Consider the following 21,591-nt stretch of genomic DNA (forward strand, 5'->3'; position numbering starts at 1 on the left):
CCCCTTTCCTCAGTGTGGAATGCTCACATACATTACCAGTAGAAGCCCTGCCAGTCTATTGCTGTGGCAGCTCTAAAAGGGTACTACCGTCAATGACTGTGAGTGCCACAAAGTGGTAAATCCAAACGTGTTCGTAGAGTACTACCACGGATGCAGATAAACACGTGTTATGTAGGTTGATTACCTACCTGTGAAAACGTATACTATTTGTTTACATTTAACAGTTTTTTCCACCCCTCTGAGTGTGACATGTGTAATGCATCACAAAAACGTTTTAATATGTTTTCCACAGAAAACACTTTCCTAATCAAAGCCTATGCCTTCCCGTGCGCCCTTGTAATAATATGCTTCGTTCTTTCAATTTTCTACACTCCCTGCCCCACATTCCTGAGCCATTTAAATTTAGAACTGCGAATGGATTGCAAATCTTTGCAAATACCCACAAACATACGAGATGATAAATGCATACCTCATTTGCATGTACCATTCGACAGACACTCCCTTATAAACATCCACAATATGTTACTTACAACTATGAAAATGCCTTCAGAGTGTTTATAAAGTTACATAATTTAATTTGTGGAGGTGGTTGCGGGCCGAGACTCAGTTTCAAGGTCAAAGCTTGGTCAGTAAGATTGGGGGCGGGGGTGACCTTAGGATTTTCCGACACTCAGACTGACATAAAGTTTAAATACTTCATAGGACAAGCAGTGTGCGTGATTGGGGCCTAAGGGGCAGTGGAATGGGAGAGGAATGCGCTTTGGTAGGAGTACTAAGAGAGAAAACCCAATGAGGCACATTTACCAGAAAGTGGCACATCAGCTATGATGTGCCACTTTTCATGCGCCCCCCTAGCGTCACCATGGCAGTGCTGTATTTACAATATGGTGCATGTTAGCCCAATAGCGTAAAATTATTGACACTATTGTGGCGCATTTGTGGATTAGTGCCAAATATTATGGCGCTAGCCCAGCAATGAGTGCAGAGGCCCATTGGAAACAATGGGAGCACCACTTTAATGCCGGGAAAAATGGTGCAGTGAAATCTCGTAAAATTCAATGCGCCATTTTTCTGAGTCTCCTGACGGGGGACCGGCCCCCTTGCATACATATTGCCTGGCGCAGGCATAATGTGGCACAAGGGGTTACAAATGGCACAATGCTTGCGCCACTTTGTTAATCTGGCATGGGGAAAAGGCCTTCTTGAAGCTGCCTTAGCGTAAAAAAAAATGACGCTAAGGTGGTGCAAGGAGGCACTAGGGGCTCCTAAATATGCCCCAATATTCTGTGAAATAACCAATATTTTTGAGGACTTTAACACGAGTGTGTGTGCATTTTCTGTCTGTGTGTACGTAAAAATACCTCCTGAAATCCGACTGACGTCTTACAATACCCGACTGAAAGCACTTGTGCCCAACTATTTATACAAAAAAAACATTTATTAGGTGGGGTATAACACCCCAAGTACCCCCCTTGAAGCTACGCCCCTGCTCATTTTTCATGATCATACTTTGACATAAAGAAAACCAGGGAAAGGCATCAAAAAAAGGAGAAGGAAGGGAAAGATTGGAAAGCAGTGACAATGGAAAAGAACAGACGGAGAGGAACCCGGAAGAGTGCGTGAAGTTGACAGGGAAGCTGGTGGGAGAAAGGGACCTGATATGGAATTATAATTAGGCAGCCTTGGCATTCGGCAACTCTGGCTTTCGGCAGTGCCAGTGGCAGACTTCTAAGAAATACTTTGAGGCCCTCCATTTTTTTCGAATAAAGCAGTGCTCCCCGTGCAAAGCAAGAGACCGTGTGACTCAAGATAGGATTTTGTGGGCCTAGTTGTGCACTTGTAGTCTGCTTAAGTGAGGCTTACCATTGACAATGATTTGCAAACTGTGCTAAAAGATAATAACATGTGAAATAAAATCTAGTGTCCACCTTAAAGTTCATTGTGAGACACATCACATGAAGCTGAATGTACCACAGGTACAGATGTGAACCCCCGGGGTCACACAACATAAACTTTGCAGACAAAATACTATACTGAGGTGATCATGCCCCCTGGGCAGGTGTTGCCCTGTGCACACTACTAGAGGGCATATCTACTTTCACTCAGTTTAATATGAATATGAGTATATCTTCAGAAAATTCAACAGTCACTAAAATGATTAAATGAAACTAAGTCTTCTTTACTAAAATCACTTGCTAACCTATATTACAAAACATGTGTTTACCTAATTTCTAAAATAATAGGTGCTGGGGCCCAAGGTTTTGCTCAGAAGCTGAAGGCCAGAGCTACAAGTATCAGGGAGGCTGAATACGAAGGGAGTTATTGTGTGTAGGTTTGATGCCACCTCATGCCCAGGCCAGGCTGACAGGTACTTTTTTCTAAATGAACAATGTAAAAAGAAAGGATTGTAAAGTACGCTTTAGGCGCGCTTTAAAACCATTTGTCTTTACTTTGTTCATTGACAAGCGCTGCGAGGTGGGACGTGGCTGGCGGTCCCCTTAGCGGTGAGACTGACCCCCAACCTGCCAGCCCACTGAAACACGCGGTAGCCAGTCCAGCCCTGGAGTCATGGCTCTTATCCAGCAGCAGACCCTCTGCCCCTTTAACTCACTCTTACAGGTTTTTATCAATCCTGTTTTCTTCATTTGTCACTGTTTTTACAGCTCTAATTTCTATTTCTTTCACTCTTTTGTGTTTTTCTCTGTCTTGCTCTGGATTAAAGTCTGATGAGGTACAATAAGTGCCTGTCCACAAAAATGAGTGCCACTAGGCAGCACCAGCAACCACTGACTCAAATTAACTACTGGACCTGACATATGTAATGCAATGACCCTAACATTAGGGTACGTGTATGTTGTGTAGAGTGAATAATGTGATGTAATCCGACTGCAAAGCAGCATATAAAAACCCATACTTTACAAACCTATGCAGAATCACTCTCTTTTTAGGTCGAGCACGTAAGCGCTTTGACCTGTTTTAAGAATTGTGGGCTTTTAACTACGCCCACCGCACCCCCATCACTTTCACTCGTTCCTGGGCTTGCCTTTCAAAAATCATTTGTTATGCTTGGTAAATGCTTTATGTTGTCCCTCCTTGGGGCGGTTTTGTCACCCCCTTGCAGACTGCCCCTGTTACATGAATAATTGCACGATTGTTGATATGTTAGACTGTGAGCGAACTTCTTTCATTTTTTGTGTCTCCCCTTCGCGCTCATGCTCATGGCGGCCATGGCACTTTGAATCGGCTCGCTTATGTCAACTGTTTTACTTTTCATTTTCCATTAAAGTGGCAAGAAAAGTCCAGTTACAAATTTACAACACTAATAGCTCTAACTCAAGCAAACGTGAGACCCATTGCATTGCAAATGCTTGTTTAATAAATTAGGCTGTCGTTTGTCAGGGATGCCTGTGTCCCTCAAAGACGTTTATATTCATCAGAAATAATTGTACCTTGTTCGTGAGAACCCATTTACTACTTTCCAGTGCTCAGAGAAACACACACTTCTTTGTTCATTCTTCTCCTGATCCCACCTCCTGGTGAATCACCGCAGTGGGGTGTATGTGTAGGTGGCACATGCAAGGAGGTCACCACTTCAAGAAGTGGGAAACTGGAACTGTGTTTACACCTTTGTTATAATCCCGGTCTTTTTTTGATCGGTTGTAGTCTCGTGGGAGAGTTATTATTTTTGATGAATTGCTAAAATGAATAAAACGAAATTATGAATTCTGTCTTATTTCTGGGCCTTCGTTTGTGACTTTTAAAGAAATGGGAAAAAGCAGTCTTGAACCTCAGTCAGTGTTATTCATAACATTACTGCAGTGGTTTTAGGTCTGGTGAAGCCACCCTTTTGTGTACAATACAGGAGAGTAGACTTTGGGACAGCCCCCTTTTGCCATTAGCTTGGTTCATTCCCCCTCAACAATGCCTTTAAGATAGTGGCAACCTTTTTTGGGTCAGCCCACGGGAGTATTTGTGTATCAACAGCACCCTATTGGATAATGGGTGCATTATTCCCCCTCCTAGGGAATGCATCCATTGCAACACGAGGTGCTTTGTTTTCAGAATGTGGCACCGTCCACTTGGTGAATGTAGAAGTCCTCTAAAAAAGAAGAATTTCCTCTTTAAACTTTAAAGAAATACATTATGCATTATGACTTATTTTTTACATGAAGTGAAGTGCAAATAATTGTGTAAATACTCGGTAATATTTACCACGTGTATTAAAAAAACTCTTCTTTGTGAGCAAACATCCGTGTAAAAAAATGATGTTTTAAAAACACAACACCCAACAAATGTTATAGAGCATTTACATAACATTCTTTTTTTAAAAATTGTTTTTATTTAGTTTTGGCTACAGTAAACAATCAGCAGTGAGGGCGTTGAACATACACCCTACAAGAAAGCAGATGGGTACAGCAGTTTCTCCCCGTGGGGCCGGCACAAAACCACTTCATCAAATGACATCAGAGAAGCAATGTAACTTCACCTAGCAGGAGTACCTGTTTGGAAGGGAGCTCGGGTAACATCTTCACTGCCATTGCCAGGCAGCTGTAGACAATAACGTTTCATCCGCACCCGCCCCCGTACATTGAAATTTTGCGCAGGCAACCTCTACTCCTATAAGTAACTTTCTCTGCCGCCATGTAAAGGTCCATCCCAGCTCTCCACGCTCCCACTGCCTGCAACTCCGGAGCACCCCAGTGACGAGGCACATCACGCTTGGCCACCATCAGTCCCAAATTACAAAAAAGAAGTTTTGACCTGGGAATGTTTTCCCCCCCAAACTCCCAGGATTCCCAATAGAATGTAATTCGGGTCGAGGCAGATAGTTTCCCCTAGCACCTTCCAAAGCTCTCCCACCACCAGTATTCCTGAATAGATGTGCATCTGATGAAGCTGAAATGAAGGTTTTACATTTATTAGTGCATAAACGTAGTGCTGCAATAATCAAGTGTGACTTTAATCGAACTAAATAAGATTGTACGGGGCCAAATGTGCCCTCAGCGTAGTTTGCCAACATTTATAAGCGTGCTTCATATAACGTGATGTATTAGAATTGTACTAGTTTGACAAAATCGTAAACGTGTGCCATGATTTGCTTGTTAGAAATGCTTTAGCTTAGCATAACTTTAGTGGAGGCTTTGGCCTAGTTGCCATGTCTCACGATTTAGATGCTCGTATTTTTCCAATGTGCTAATGAAACGTGTATTCTTGCTTGAAGCTGTACTTTTCCAGTGAGATCGTTCACATGCTTATCTTAAGGTTTCGTGCCAGCCTGGCATTTTCTTCTTCGCTCCAAGGTCAATCTGCAGGTGCAGACAATGGACGCTCTGAAAGTGAGTTAATTGGTAAAATATGTTGCAACTTACGTTCCCGACTCCAAGGATAATGTATGCTTAGGTAAAAGCTTGAGAACTGTTGTTTTTGATTGGATAATTTGAAGCCAACCTATGAACCCTCCAATGGAAGACCCTACTGGATTTGAACTGTTGTCTAATTAAACCAGGTGCACAAGAAGAAAGTAGCCATTGCAGCCATTACGGCCATTACCTATTGCATCCATTGAGACATTGCAGACATTATGGCCCATCTTGCTGCGACGCCATTTTGAGAGACTTTGATGCTTTCTCTAATTGAGAGAAAGAGACTTTAAGTAATTCTCGCCCTAGAGACTTTAACTTTGATTTGTTCCTTTGCATGAAGTAGTAGTTTTATCTTGCCGCTGTGAGGCAATTGCCCCATCCACCTTGCCCCTTTGCCCCCGTCCCATGCTGATCGAATCCGGTACCTGTGAGACGAAGACTTCCTTGAATGCTGATTGAATTTGGTAAATATGAAAGGAAAATTGTACAATTGCATTGTGTTTCTTTTTAGGTAACCAACTGCTGATTTTGATAAGAGCCCTAGCTAGGAGTTTTCTAAATCAATGTTGCTAAATTGTTTTTGCATGAAGACCCACATGCCGATGCTAATTTGAGGTTAGATGAGGATTCATTTGATGCACGATGCAATTTGAGACCTTGTTATGCTGACTAAATGTATGCAATTAGCCCATTACAGATTGTAGTTTTAGTGGTTTGCGTTGCCATCATAGAAGGCATTGTTATTCAAATGCTGCATAGATTGCATCTGTTTCGACGTTATGGACAGCTATTAATGTTCATTTACATATATCACTTGGTGTTGAGACACATCTACATTGTGCTAGCTTTGTTAATATAGGGAAATAAATGCATTAACTTTGAATAAACTGGTGTGGTTATTCATGACCGAAAGGTCATGGTTTCGCCGAAATGTATTCTGGATTAATTGTGAAGTGTTATGTTGATCAGGGCATTGCTTATGTTCGTTATTGATTATTGATTGTTGATTTTGATTGATTACTCCCGGGTAAGGAGAGTCCCACTTGGTCAAAAGATTCATCGACCCAAGAGCGTCCAAACACAGGTAAATTATTAGGCTGGAACGCTCTATCACATCTCCAAAGTTACCCCGGCATCCCCACACCTTAGACCAGAGGACTCCAATCTTTTTAATGCCGCGCCCCCCCAGTTGAAAAATAAAAATCATCGGGCCCCCCATCAGAAATGTTCACAATTATTTTATAAACATGGCAATGTTTAAATATGTGTAAACCTATTTAAACATTGCAGTTAGGAACTGTTACCTTTTTAAAACTGCAATAACATGCTTCTGCTTGAAACAAAGGCCTGTTATCTGTATAATATTTATTTTGGCCAGAGTCTGGGCCCCCCCTGGGATCACTTGAGGCCCCCCTAGGGGGGCCCGCCCCACAGTTTGAAGACCTCTGCCTTAGACAGTCAGTGGAGGCAGCCCTTCCCATTCGATGCAGCCGGTCCCTGTCATAGTAGACTCTGTGCAGAATCTTGAGTTGGATCAGGTGCCGCCAGAATTTAATAGCTACCTTCTGTGGGTGCATTAGAGCTGCTGCCAAGTCAACTTCCTCTAGCTCTCCCCTCAATGCCTCCTCCCAGTGTGCTTTAAGTTTGACCAGTGTGTCAGGTATGTTGTTGTTAATGGTTTTGTAGGTGAAGGAGATTGCTTTAATTTTAAGTTACTTCATGAGTAGTCTGCCCTCTAGAGGGGCATATTCAGGCAGCTTAAGCACATTGTACATAACTTTCTTGATCATAATTCAAGCAAACCTTTCTTATTTTCATATTTTCTTGGATTGCTTGAAAGGGGCAGCATTTAAACTCTGTTGTAACTATGTAATAGAGGACAAATTAACAATTGATTGAGTATTGATCTTGTTGCTTTCAATGCTAGGATACCCTCCTGTGTGAGTTGTGCACTATACAAATACACATACCATAACAAAATGTAGATTCCTGATCCCCAGGTGCTTTTGTGGCCAGAGCTTTTAACGAAAACTTAGAGAACATAACCTCGCTTGTTAAAACATTCATATAAGTTACAGCTGAAGGGCTGACTTTGTGTGGCACATTATTTCGCCATAGTAAGTTGGTTTGCCCTATTTCTTGATACATTTGCGGAGAGATATAATTACCTGCAGATGTCTGTCCCAGCAGGCACCATCCACCTCCACATTCAAGCACCTAATGGTACACGACCTCCTCTACCGTTGTAGCAGTTGTGTATCATCATGTGCTTGCATAGGAGAAGCATGCTGAGCATGATGTGACAGACCTCTGCAAGTGATTATAGCTCATCAGAATCTGTAATGGTGATATAGTGCATCAAGAACAAAAAACCTACTCAATCAGATGTGGTAATAAGAAATGCAAATCAAAAAAGGAACTTAGGGGCACAGTAAAATGATGCTAAGCGCTCTTTGGTGATCTTTCATGGCACCGGCCTGAAATAAAATAATTTCAATAGAATAATTTTATAAAGTGCTTACATTGAGCCCATGGTTTCCGGTGCTCGACACCGCCACCTATTTGTCAGCACTGGCACCTATGACATTCTGCCACATGGTGGTGCTGTTTATCTAATTTAGAAATGAACACAACAAACGCTGTTTATTAATTCAATATAAATGAAAGATGAATAATATCTGCCACCTAGGCCATTGTTATAGCGTTGGTTGGACTGGAGGAGTCTTAATTGTCACACTTGTTGGAGTGTGATGGTTGGTAGTTGTGTTGTTACTGTCATCGGAAATGCAGGCAGGGGCTTTGGATGGTGCAAGCTGCAGTGGACACCAGATGAGAGCCCTGCCACCTATTTTCTTTGAAAATTAAGCACTGCTATTACAGATATATCTTTACACACCCATTCCAGGTTACCATTAGAGGTCTTAGAGGACTTTGGTTGCTCTTCAACTGAGCCAGAAAAAATCGAACTCCTTTATGATCCCAGCACCATAGGAATAGAGTGCTTTAATTATATAGAATAACATTGAATGTAATATCTGAATATATAATTTCTTCTATATTTTTCTTTGTCAAGAGTGTTGTTTGTTTTTATATATTTAAATGCATATTGTTAGAAATGGGGTCTTTGGTTAGAGGTTAGGTTGCCCCCTGTCCAAGCAAGGACCCTCACCCTTGTCAGGGCAAAGGAGAAACACACCCAGTTAACCCCTGCTCACCCCCTTGGTAGCTTGGCATGAGCAGAAAGGCTTAACCCAGAGACAATGTGTAAAGTATTTGTTCCAACACACACACACTAATACAGTGAAAGCACTACAAAGTGGATACCACACCAGTTTAGAAAAATAGGTAATATTTATCTAAATCAAACATGACCAAAACGACAGGCTTCCAAGGACGAGCAGCGTACACAATTAGCATCTGCCCTGAGCCCCATTCTCTTCAATTGACTAATCGTGTAGTACAGCCGGTGCAGAAAGTTAAAATGGATTAGGTGGAATCGGTAATTAGGCGAGAGCTCTCGCATCTGTGCACAGCAATAGCACCACTGCTTCTCTGAGATGGGCGCGCCCAAGTCCGCCTCCCAGAGTACCCTGGCCTTAGAATCAGCCAGGTGCTCCGCGGTCTCCAAGCATACAGGCTCGTAATGAGACGGTGAACAGTCAGTGCCTTGTACAATAATTCCAGTGCACGGCACAAAGGAGGCTTTGCCGGCAAGCAGGAGTATTGCATCCAGAGTAAGGCCCGGATCCTAAAAAAGAGCAAGCAATATAACGCGGTGCAACCGTGCGCTCCCAGCGCCTCCTCCAAGGAGATAAACATTCCCGCCGCGAATCAGGACCCCAAAGCAACCATATCTAACTCCCAGAGGTGCTCCGATATATGGCCATCTTCCAGCGAGGGGATGCCCACCGCAACGCGAACCGGCATCAAGGGCGCAAAGACTTTGCGCATTCCTGCCTGCTTTAACAAACACATCCAAGCCCGCGCCGAGCACCCCAAGGTATCCACACCCTGCCGACGGGGCCTAGGCAGTCCTCCAAGTACCTCTTCCAGTCTGTCGGCCAAACTGAGTCATGCTCAGCTGCCAAGTGCGGCAAATAACATATAGGATGCAGCCAGAAATGTACAAAATGGGCCTGCGTGCAGTAATAGTAAAGTTCCAGATCCGGGGCTGTAAGCCCTCCCTGCTCGAACGGTAGAGTCAGAGTCTCCCATGCAATTCTGGGCTGTCCCCACACCAGGGTCACAAGCAAGGACCGCAGCCGCCTCAAGAAGCCCATTGTGAGCATCAGAGACAGAGTGACAAAAAGATACAATAATTTGGGCAAAGCCACCATCTTCGCTATCGCGATGTGCCCGGTCAGCGACAATGGCAGCGAGCGCCAGACCGCCAGCTTTTCCTCCAGCCACGCAACAGCCACACCGTAGTTAGCCGACCACAGCTCATCCATCTTCTGGCTCAGCCAAACACCCAGGTAACACACCGGTCCATCCGCCCAGCTCAAGGGATAACAAGGTCGGCACTGCACAGTGGCATCAGAAAGAGGTAGCACCACCGAAAAGGACCAGTTAATCATTATCCCAGAGAGCCGGCCAAACTGAACAACCTCATCTAACAGAACATCCAGATGCACCTGCGGGTCATGGACATACAGTGCAACGTCATCCGCATACAGAGAAATGAGAATAGGACGCTGCAGAAACACCAGCCCCCTGTGATTATGGTGCTATTGCAGCTGCGCCGCGCCGCGAGGGCCTCCATCGCCACCACAAAGAGCAGCGGCGAAAGGGGGCAACCCTGACGAGTGCCCCTAGCAATCGAAAAAGGAGCCAACAGCATCCTGTTGATTCTCAAATGAGCAGTCAGCCGGGAATACAATAACCGAATCAGGTGAATAAATCTAGCGCTAAGACCCACTCTGGTCAGCAGGGCGAATATATACAACCAATCCAGAGAATCAAACGCCTTCGTGGAGTCCAGGAAGACTGCCGCCGGGAGATTGTCAGACTCAATCCTACCAGAAATCACAAAAAAAGTACGAAAGTTATACAGTGTTGAACGCCCAGGCACAAAGCCAGACTGGTCCGGTAAGGCCAATGATGCAAGTAAAGGCTGAAGACGCGGCACAATGAGCTTTGCCAAGATCTTGTTATCAATATTTATTAGCAAGAGTGGCTGATACGAATCTCAGCCTCTCGTAGCGAAGCCGGAAGGACACCCCTCTGCATGAAACCCGAGAAGATGCAGTGCCAGAACATCAGCGACCGGTGACCGGCCATCCAGTTCCGGAGCCTTATCTCCTGGCAAACTACGTAGAGCTTGGATCACATCCTCAACCGAAAAAGGGACATTCAGGTACTGCCTATGGGAGTTCTTAAGCAGAGCAGGCTAATCTCCTCAAAATAAGCAGTAGTATCTGAATCACTAATCCCGGGCCGTTCAGCGTACAAACCCAAATAGAAGCCAGACATGACATGCTGAACCTCGACTGTGCATGTCCGAAGCGTCCCAGTCGAGTTAGCTAGTTCCACAATGTAGTTCCCAGCCCATGGCCTGCGAAGCATAGTCGCCAGAGTTTTCCCAGCCCGCTCAACCTCACCATATCGTCGCGGCCTTGTCTCCTTGCCCAGGAAGCACACCTCGCGGAGCGCCACCTCCTCATAGCAGGATAGTGTCTCCCGGATCTCAGCCAGAAGATCTACTGACCAGTTGGAGGCCAGCCGCTTCTCCAAGTCGGCAAGGCGCACCTCCAGCGCTGACAGCTCCCGACGAATTGCCTTCAGTACTCCATGCTGCTTGGCCAAACAGATACTGTGGATCACAACCTTAAAGGCTTCCCAGAGAGTACCAGCAGATGCACTGAGCCCTGATTAATCCGCAAATAGTCAACAATAGCAGTATGGATCTCCTACAGGAAGACCCGGTCTCTCAGTTCCCCACTAGGCAACTGCCACATAAACGCGCGGCCAGGTCTATCAGGCACATGCAGCTCCAGCAAAACCAGGGAGTGATCCGAAAGAGTGCGAGGCATATGCTCAATGGACTTCGTCCATAATTCCACATCTCTGGTCCCAACCACCTATCTAATCTAGACCAGCTGCCATGCGCATAATGAACACACGTGCCCTGCCTATCTCCACCGTGTCTAGCCTTCCATAAATCCACCAAAGCACCCTCAGCCATGACATGCGCCAACACCCCCGCAGCCGCCGTCGGTTGAGTCCTGGTCCGCCTCTCGCAATCCGCCACCGGATCCAAGACCACATTAAAATCACCACCCCATAAAATGGAGCCAGGGCCCAGTGAACCAATCAAACACCAAACTTTCCCAAAGAACTCAGGATCGTCGACATTGGGCCCATAGAATGATATCAAACAGAAAGGCTTGTCATACAAAGAGCCTCTAAGCATGATATAGCGCCCACCCAGGTCAGCCACAACCCCACCAGTGTGCCACAGCATTCCCTTCCGAATCAAAATCGCCACTCCACGTGCATAACCTGAGTACATCACCATGTGGCTTTCACCAAGCCAGCCAGCCCTCACCCTCGCTCTCGTGCCCTCAACCAAGTGGGTCTCCTGTAGCATGCAAATATCAATTGTGTGGCGCTATCTGTAAGCCAACAGCAAGTGCATTTTGCAGCCATCATTTAGCCCCCTGAGATTCCAAGTGAGGCATCTAACAGCGTCGCATGTCCTCCCAAGTCATTCTGCAGAAAGAAGCAGCTGCTAAAGAAAAAGGAAGGAAAGGAAAGGCAGAGAGTATAGCAGTAACAGTTCCAACAACCAAGAATTCACAATCCCACCCAAGCTGGCCCCCCAAACGGGCCAGTCCAGCATACCCACCCTCACCCTCACCCAAACTCAAAACCCAATGCAACACAGCGAACATCTGATTAGGACTCATCCAAGAGAACATCAGCGAGGCCATCCGCGAACCGCCCCGATGGGGTGGATGGACTGGAGCATCAAGATAACATCCATACCCCGGGACCAACACTATAAGGCCAGCCCAGGCGTAATCCGGCCCAGATCCACCACACAGACAAAGGGGCATCGCAAACCACAGCCTTAGAATCAAGTTTAGTCAGTGTCACTGCCATCATGGGGGCCCACGTCCGCCCCATCCGCCTGTGCGCCGGTCGGAGGCGCCTTTTTTGGAATAGTCTTAACGTATCTGGCAGCCAATTTCGGGTCTGTGAAGAAATGTACCTTGCCCCTTGTGTAATAGACGCAGCGTGGCAGGATAAATGATGGAAAACTTGGCATCCGTCTGACTCAAGGTGTGCTTACCGGAAGAAACGCCTTATGAGCGTCCTGCACCCCAGGAGTATAGTCCAGAAAAATGTGGAGCTCCATGTTATTGAATATCACTGTACGGCGTTCATGAGCCAACCAGAGTATGGTTTCCCTATCTCGATAGTTCAACAGGCGCACAATGATGGGCCACGCTGGCGCCCCCGGCGGAGGGCGGGGCCAAGCAATCAATGCACCCGCTCCACCATCAACACCTGAGAGAGCTCACCAGGGAAAAGAGATGCAAACATAGTCTCCATGTAGTACTCCATGCGTTCTATGACCATCGACTCCGGCAAGCCCAAAATGCGCACATTGTTGCGGCGGGACCGGGCTTCAAGGTCCTCGTTTTTATTGGGGATAGGTTCTAACACCTGCTCCATCTGCAGTAGCTTCTCTCCATCATCACGGCGGCCATCCTCTAGATCCGATGTGCGAGACTCCACCTGCTCAAGACGGGTGGTGTGACTATAGACCCGCTCCTTCAAGCGATCCATCTGTTCAGCCAGATGGTCCAGTTTCCCATCAATACTAGCCAGGCTGTTTTTAAGGTCAACAAACATAGCTTTCACAGAGGATGATTGCATGTCCTCCTCTTGGGGTGGGTCGTCCAACAACTGACCAGCTTGGCCGCTTTTCTTTTTGCTCTCAAACATAAGTTTGGGCTGCTTCTTGTCCGCCTTCCCCATGGTAGACGCCACCGTCCAGGTCGCTCAAGCGCACACCCCAGGATACGCCACCGAGGAGAGCCACCCAGACAGAAGGGAGGACAAGAAGCGTCGACGATCACCCAGCACACCTGGGGCCAAGCGCCCTTACCAGCAGCCTCAAGGCAGCTCCAGCTCGCTAGGCCAAGATGAGGATAAGCGGACCCCGGCCCGCAGCGCCGGCGTCCCCCAAAAAATGCACCGTCACCGGGTCACAGCCACGGCTATCTCTGCCGCAGCCACGCAGCGCAGGATGCAGGCGCCGTATTAATAGGTTGCCGCGGGAGGCCCCCTCCCAAAGCACCAGGCAGGGCCACCAAATGTCTCTTCCAAAAGAAGGGGAGGGGACGCCACCAACCGTGCCCCCCCCCACAACAAGCCTCAGCGCCTCCTCAGTCCACCAATGTGCGATCCCCCCCTTCAAGGGGCTCGCTGCAGCTCACTCTTTAGGCCCGGCAGCAGAGCGGAGCACAAGTGTAGCCCCGCCTGTCCACCCGGGCTGCCAGCATCTCCCGCTTCAGCACCCGAGGGGCCTGCGGGCCGAAGTATCCGCCGATCGGGCCCCCCCCGGTCAATGCCAGCAAAGGCTTCAGAGGCACAGCCAAGAAACTGTGGGGCCACAATCAGGCAGGGAAGGGCTGGGAGGGGGCCGCCACACCACACTTCTGACCGCAGGAGCGCCTCTGTCCTAGGCCGCTCTCGCGCAATTCCAATGGAGATGGCGCCAGGCCCAGCGCCACCTCCTTGCTCCGTTCACCGGCCACCACTCCCGGAAGGGAATCTCCTTCGCCTGTAGTCACCGCCGTGGCCTGTCGCCCCTCAGCACCAGGAGACAAGCCCGGCCAACACCGGTGGCTGGTTCCGGCAGGAGAAATGCAGGGGACACGTGTTAGAACTGGCATCCTTGGTGTGGTGTACCCTGACTTTTTTGCCTCTGCTTCCCATGTTTTGACTGTGTGTTTGACTCTGTTTTTGCTGTTTTTGGTACTCTGGGCACTTTACCCCTGCTGTCCAGTGCTAAAGTGCAAGTGCTCCTGTGTAAATTATATATGTCATTGGCTTTTCCATGATTGGCATATTTGATTTACTAGTACCTCCCTAGTAAAGTGCACTAGCCGTGCCCAGGGCATGTAAATCAAATGCTACTAGTGGGCCTGCAGCACTGGTTGTGCCACCCACATAAGTAGCCCTGTAAACATGGCTCAGACCTGCCACTGCAGTGTCTGTATGTGCAGTTTTAAACTGCCAATTCAACCTGGCAAGTATACCCACTTGCCAGGCCCAAACCTTCCCTTTTCACACTTGTAAGTCACCCCTAAGGCAGGCCCTTGGTAGCCCCATGGGCAGGGTGCAGTACATGTTAAAGGTGGGGCATGTACTGATGTGTTTTACATGTCCTAACAGAGAAATACTGCCAAATTTGGTTTTCACTGTTGCAAGGCCTCTCTGTCTCATAGGTTAACGTGGGGGCTGCCTTTAAATAACTTTTAAGTGCAGATTCCCTTTGGGTGAAAATAGAAATATGGAGTTTGGTGTCCCTGAACTCACAATTTAAAAATACATCTTTTGGTAAAGTTGTTTTTTAGATTACCAGTTTGAAAATGCCACCTTTAGAAAGTGGGCATTTTCTTGATTAAACCATTCTGTGACTCTGCCTGCTTGTGTATTCCCTGTCTGGGTCCGACTGACAGTTGGGCTATTTGTGAATCTCCTCTAGACAGTGACACAAAGGGAGCTGGGGTGTAGCCCGCATATCCTGATGGGCCATCTGAGCTAGAGTGGAGGGAGGAGTGGTTCCTTACACCTGAATGGCCTGTGCCTGCCCTCACACAATGCAGTGTCCAACCCCCTAGTGTGAGTCTGGAGCCAGACCTGGGCACGGCAGGATCTTGTGAACAACCGAGACTTTCCTTTGACGTTTGCCTACTTCAAGGGCAGAAAGGGGTATAAGTAGTGGACCCAAAACCCCAGACTTTTAGATTACGTCTGGGATCAAGAGGAACCTCTGCCAAAGAAAAGAACTGAAAAGCTGAGGAGAAGGGCTGCACCTGCCTGTGACTGTGCTTTGTTGGGCTGTCCTGCAGTTGCTGCTTCTGCCTGTGAAAGGGGTCAAAGACTGGACTTTGTTGTGCATTCCTGCTTGAAAAGAATCTCCAAGGGCTTGAACTGAGCTTGCCTCCTGTTTTGAAGTCTCAGGGCCATCAAAGACTTCCTCTGCCAGCACCTGGACTCTCTACTGAGACTCCTAACCTGCCAACTGGTGTCCTATCCAGTCCCTGGGCTCTTGAGAGATTAATTTGGCAAAACAAGGACTGAAATCCATGCACAGAACTCTGTGTGGGAAATTTTCGACTTACCACCTGCAACGCGGCTGAAAAAGGACTCGCCACCCGCTTTGCTGCAAAAATTTACACTCCACCTGCATCGCGGCTGGGAGATCAACCCATTGCAGCTGGAGAAACTACGCAACACCCGCTTGCGGCTGCTGTTAACCGGGCAAACCCTACGTAGCGCAGTTTTCCATCACCGTGCAGCCGGATTTCACACGCATCATCGATGAGCATCAAAAATCAATGCAAGCCTGCGCGGATCCAAAGTGCTCATCTGGAAATTGACACATCGCTCTCTTGAGGGAGAGAAAAATTACGCAGCTCCTACCCGACCGGAGAAGAAAACAACACATGGTCTCGCTTGCAAGTGAGAAATCAACGCATCGCTGACTTTTTCGATGCACGCTCACTGATGCGGCTTTATTTTTCACGCAAACCAGGTACTTTGTGTAACAGCAACGTTTATGTTGTTTTCTATGGAGTAAGAATCTTATTCTTTTGAAAATTCATATCTTGACTTGTGTGTGTTGGATTTTTGTCATTTTGGTCTTGTTTGATTTCGATAAATATTACCTATTTTTCTAAACTTGTGTGGTGTCCATTTCGTAGTGCTTTCAATGTATTACTGTGTGTGTTGGTACAAATACTTTACACATTGATTCTGGGTTAAGCCTTTCTGCTTGTGCCAAGCTTCCAAGTGGGTGAGTGGGGGTTAACCAGGTGTGTTTCTCCTTTGCCCTGACTAGAGTGAGAGTCCTTGCTTGGACTGGGGATCACCTGACTGCCAACCAAAGACCCCATTTCTCACACATATTTTATCAGTTCTTAGTTTACACAAACATTTTTTGTGCTTTATCGAAAGTTTCATAGACATCCCACATTCTTCCTACAGCCCAAAATGGCTGCCACATTTACATATTAGTAAATGCTTTTCTCTTGAGTGCTTGAACAGTAGGGCGATGACCAAGTAGACTGATTGCAATATAAACTATTGGTAAAACATGCAAAAGATAGCTTATTTATTAACTCTAGACATTAGTCAATTATTTATAAATAACAATCAGTGTCGCACTGTGTAAGTGCATGATTTGCATACCTTAGAATGCTTCATAATAAAACGTTGGCTAAACGTTTTCGCTTTAGCAATGGTTAGTATGAGTTTTCCACTTACGGCTTACAGTATAAAAGTTTTAGAAAAAGTACTATTCCTGGATTCTAGATTCATGTGCAAACAAAATTAATAGGGTCTGCCAGTTCTAGGTTCTCGATGGATACCATGATGTGGTCAGAGAAAGGCAACATTCTAATAAAGTGGTAAATCAGGCTTCTCCAATTAATAGCTTGTGGGCTACTGGTAGCTTGTCAGCCACATGTAAGTAGCTCTCCTGTGTGCAGTCCAGTTTACTAAATTTGAGACTTTTGCTTGGCTGAATTAATATATGTATGCCAACATTAAAAAGTGTGCACCAGAGATGAAAATGTGGTGCTGGGGGAAACTTATTACTTTGGTTGCTAGAGGTTGTAGCTATGGCTGCTAAGTATTACCCATGTAAAGGAATTCCACATTGACAAAGCCTTTTTTATATGGCTTGGGGCAACCCTGCTTGATGCACTGATGTGATGATTACTGGCAGACCTGCACTCAGGTGGCACTGCAGGTAATCTTGCACAAGGTGACCACCAATGTAATCTGGTCTAATGGGCTCATAATTGCAGCACCAATAATATTAGTAGCACAGCATAATGTCTATAGAGCATGAGTAGCTCTTATCACAGAAAAAGTTGGAGATCCCTGTTCTAGATGGATGAATGTATCTAGGTCATTTGAAGATACATAGTTGTCATTCATCTAAATACATTCAACTCCACTGATGGTGCCTTGGGCGTTGTGACAGTACGTGAAGATGAACTCCTTTGTTGTCTGTGGATACTTAACCCTTCCGGATGTGGACATTAAGAGACAGAATTGCATTATTCAAGATGTCTGAAGTTCCCATCAAATAACAGATGTGATGTGAGATGTTCCTAAGTATTAAAGACAATGCAAGCAAAACAATGGCTGAAGAGGCTGACCCAAAGTTTTGCTGTTTGTATTCTTCATTAAACGAGCCTAGGGACATCTAACAACATAACTAAAAACCTTACAAATAAGCTGAAAAAAACACTTACATCAATGTTATGGTTATGATACAAAACCTAACAACCACTGAAATGTATGTGTTATGTTTGGTTGTTCACCCATAACTCCCCTAGCTTCACTGCACATGATATCACAGAGTCATCACAAATGACGTGCTGTATCAGACCCTGGTGACATCACAATTAACATCAGTGATGAAACCACTAATGACTAAAAATAATGCATTTTTTCCCATAACATGATACGTCCTAGACACCCACAGTACCTTTCAGAGTCAATGAAGGCACTTATGAGGGATTTATTGACACATACGAAATATATGTCTGCACTGCCTATGTATAGGACAGTTATTCCTCATCTTCTAATCTCTATGAGGGCGTTTTATGAGGGCATCCTTAGGATGTCAAGGGAATGACAATCTTTGGCCTATGGTTGTCATTTAATCTTTCCTAGGGTATTCGATGGCTTTATGTGTTGCAGGCATGGCCCCCGGCCAATCGTCGTATGTCCAATATACCGGTATGTAGTGGTTTCAGGACAAGGATCCCTGTGAATGCTGCGTACGGGGCATGGTCATGTGCCAGGTGCTGTGTGCGTACACACAGGTCGTGGCCCTGCTCTTTGTGACCTATGCCCTGTATGTGAGAAACACAGGCATGGCTGTGTGCCCTTTGCCCTAGTATATAACAGACAAAGACATGGCTGAAGGACATTTCCTGTGCACTCTAAATATGTGTGTACATGGCATTGACAGACCACGCCTTGTGTATCCTTTGTGCCGCTGGAAGAACTGGTGTTGCCATTGGCAATATCATAATTCATGTAATCACGACGTCATTGAAAAATTAGATTACGTGTGATGTGATGAGAAGTGCATTAAATGTAAGTGTTGATTTAAAAGCAGTGTTTAAGTGCCACATTCCTAGGTCTTTAAATCCTGGTGGTAAAAATAATTTCGTTTTAAATGAATGGTTTACTTGGAGTTTGTAGCAGAGAACCAGAACATCCCTTGGGGAGAGTTTTCAGTGGAGACGGATATATGTATAACAAACTATACGTGTATCTGGCAATGAATAGCGACACGATTTTCTAAAGTTGATTTTATCTCAATAGATGTAATTTTGCAGTTGATGTGATCCGTGGCAGCTGCCATGCGATAGCTTTCACGGGGTTTGTACATCACACCGAGAGAAAGGAAGCACAGAAAATCTGTTTTGAAGACTGTAATCTTCTAATCTTACAAAGCGCGTTACGGTCTTTCAGCCTCGGGCACAGCGTTTGCTTTGTGAAATCGCTACACTGCCGTCACATCAATCTGTGGTGACAATGCACCAGTGTACTGGGGGCTGGCGGATGGGTGGCCAAGCTCAATGCAATGTTTTTAGGTCAAGCATAGCAGCGCGCAAGCGCTGCTCTTCCGACGTGTTGGTATGCATTTGGGCTTTTAACCACGCCCACCTTTAGCCCATCACTATCACTCGTTCATGGGCTTGCTTGCCTTTCAAAAATCTGTGGATGACCTTGTCCCTCTTTGGGGCGGTTTAGTTACCGCCTTGGACAATGCCCCGTTACACGGCTAAATGCACTTTTGCCGATATGTTTGACTGGGATCGAATTTATCGGCTCGCATATGTGAACTGTTTTACTTTTCATTTTCAAAGTATGTGGCAAAAAAAGTCCAGGTAGGAGTTTACAACGCTAATAGCTTTACCTCGAGCAAATGCGACACCCATTACATTACAAATGCCTGTTCTACACTGTGATTACCACTGTGCTCCCAACTAAGATTGCATCTATGTGCCCTATAATATGATAAAACATAGCTTTTTTTCATCTAAACCAGTGGTCCCCAACCTGTGGTCCGGGGACCCCTGGGGGGTCCACAAAGCCTCCCAGGGGGTCCACAACTGCTTACAAAATGACATAATATTAACAGATTAGGTCCCCACCTTTCAGTAATGACTCAGTGGGGGGGTCCCCAGATTCCATTAAAGATTCAGTGGGGGTCCCCTTGGGGGTCCATAGAAGTCAAAAGGTTGGGAACCACAGGTCTAAACTGTTACTTGTGGTAAACCTGAGTAAGCGTAAGGCAAGAACTACCTACGGAATAAAACGCATTTAGGCCCTCACTAGGAGTGCCGTTGTCAGGTGTGGTGTTTATCTGCAGGATTCCAACTTTACTGAGGGTGATAAATAAAGTTTGGACAATGACTTGTGCTGTATAGTGCTTTCTGCACCAAAAATGGCAATGTTCCAGTAATGGCTGGGCATATTTTTGCTCCAGTAAATTTCTGCTGGTTTGAGCTACCGTCATTTACCTGGGGATATTGTGTGGGGTATAGAACACTTAATAATTGACTTTAGACTTATTCTAAACAGGTGCAATTGTGGAATGTAGAGTCACACAATGTTGTCTAATGGCGTATTAAGGTCGAACTCCCTGGTGCATTTGGTCCCTTAGCTAGCAAACCATGGCTGCTTCACAAGGAGATCCATGAGCTTTTCTTGTCAGACTTTAATTTCAATTTCTGACCTTCTCACTGATCTGGGGCGTGGCAAATAATGGGGTCCACTTTAGGAATTTACCTGTAAAATTCAGGTATAGCAGTAACTCCCATTATCTCTCAAAGATGAATCTTTCATGAACATGCACTATAGGGATATGAATTGTGACCAGCATGCTTTATTTTCTGTCTGTAGTACACTCTAGCTAAGGTCTGTTTTAAGTATGTACTAGAGGTGTGTGAGCCAATAAATTAACAGGGAGAGCTGAGCCAGGACCGAGCCAGCGTGTACACGAGCTGAGCCCTAAAAAGGTTTGCTATTTAAAATGTACAACAAACATCAAATAAAATATTACAAAGTCTCTTCAAATTTCAAAGAAGTGTATTTCTTTAACAGGTGGAAGCTTTGACAGGGGCAGCTCCTCTGCAAGGTGGAGGAGTGTCGCCCCCTGGTAAGAGTCAGCAGATGAAAAATCAAACAGTAGCTTACTAGCGTTTTATTTTTAATCTGCTGGCTCAGTCAGCAGTGTCGGGAGAGGCGGTGCTGGGCCACGGGAGAGGGGAGAAGGAGAGAGTGCACCTAAGTGCGCATGTGTGTTTGACCGGCCGTTTCAGGTGGGCCAAACACACATGAGCACTTAGGTTTCTCCAACCCAGCTGGAGAAACTCCACGGACATCAATGCTGGGACACCAGAATAGGTGTGATGCGGCAGGAGGTGGCGGAGGCAGGAGGCGGCGGCAAGAACAGTATGGTTTTTTTTTTAGTTGTTCACCCTGTCTCCGTCACCCTGCTTGACATTTGCTGCTGCTGAGCTTTGATATTAATGCGTCACATTATAGCACTGCACTAAGAAGCACTCATTAAAAGTAATAGTCTTTAAACATAAACCACTAGTGAACTAGGAGGCAAGACAGTTGTCCTGTAAACCCTGTACCTGGCCCAGATTCTTATAAATCAACATTATAGTCTCTTAAATCAAACACAATAGGTTTTTGTACAACTGATATTCTGAACTCACATAATTTAAAGTACATTCATGCACAATAGTGAAGAAAAGGAGTTTTGGTGAAATAAAACATATGCCTAAGATCATGCAATTTAAGTGGCTAAGCTGCAATTTGTCCAGGTTTGTGGGTTCACTTCGCACAAATCAGCCACTAATTGTGTCTATTGTCTGTTTTGTATCGTTTTTCAGCATTTGTCTTCAGTTATGTTAAGGCTTTGTTTTTACCTTTCTGTGATTTTTTT

The 21,591-nt window shown here is 45.8% G+C and overlaps 1 protein-coding gene across 1 annotated transcript in view; it reads left to right on the forward strand.

Moving 5' to 3' along the window:
• FER1L6 (fer-1 like family member 6) overlaps nt 1–21,591 on the forward strand; it is a 682,981-nt gene that overhangs the window by 72,912 nt on the left and 588,478 nt on the right. The window lies entirely within an intron of this gene.

The sequence above is a fragment of the Pleurodeles waltl genome, chromosome 2_2 (assembly GCF_031143425.1).
Source record: "Pleurodeles waltl isolate 20211129_DDA chromosome 2_2, aPleWal1.hap1.20221129, whole genome shotgun sequence".
Lineage (NCBI taxonomy): Eukaryota > Metazoa > Chordata > Amphibia > Caudata > Salamandridae > Pleurodeles > Pleurodeles waltl.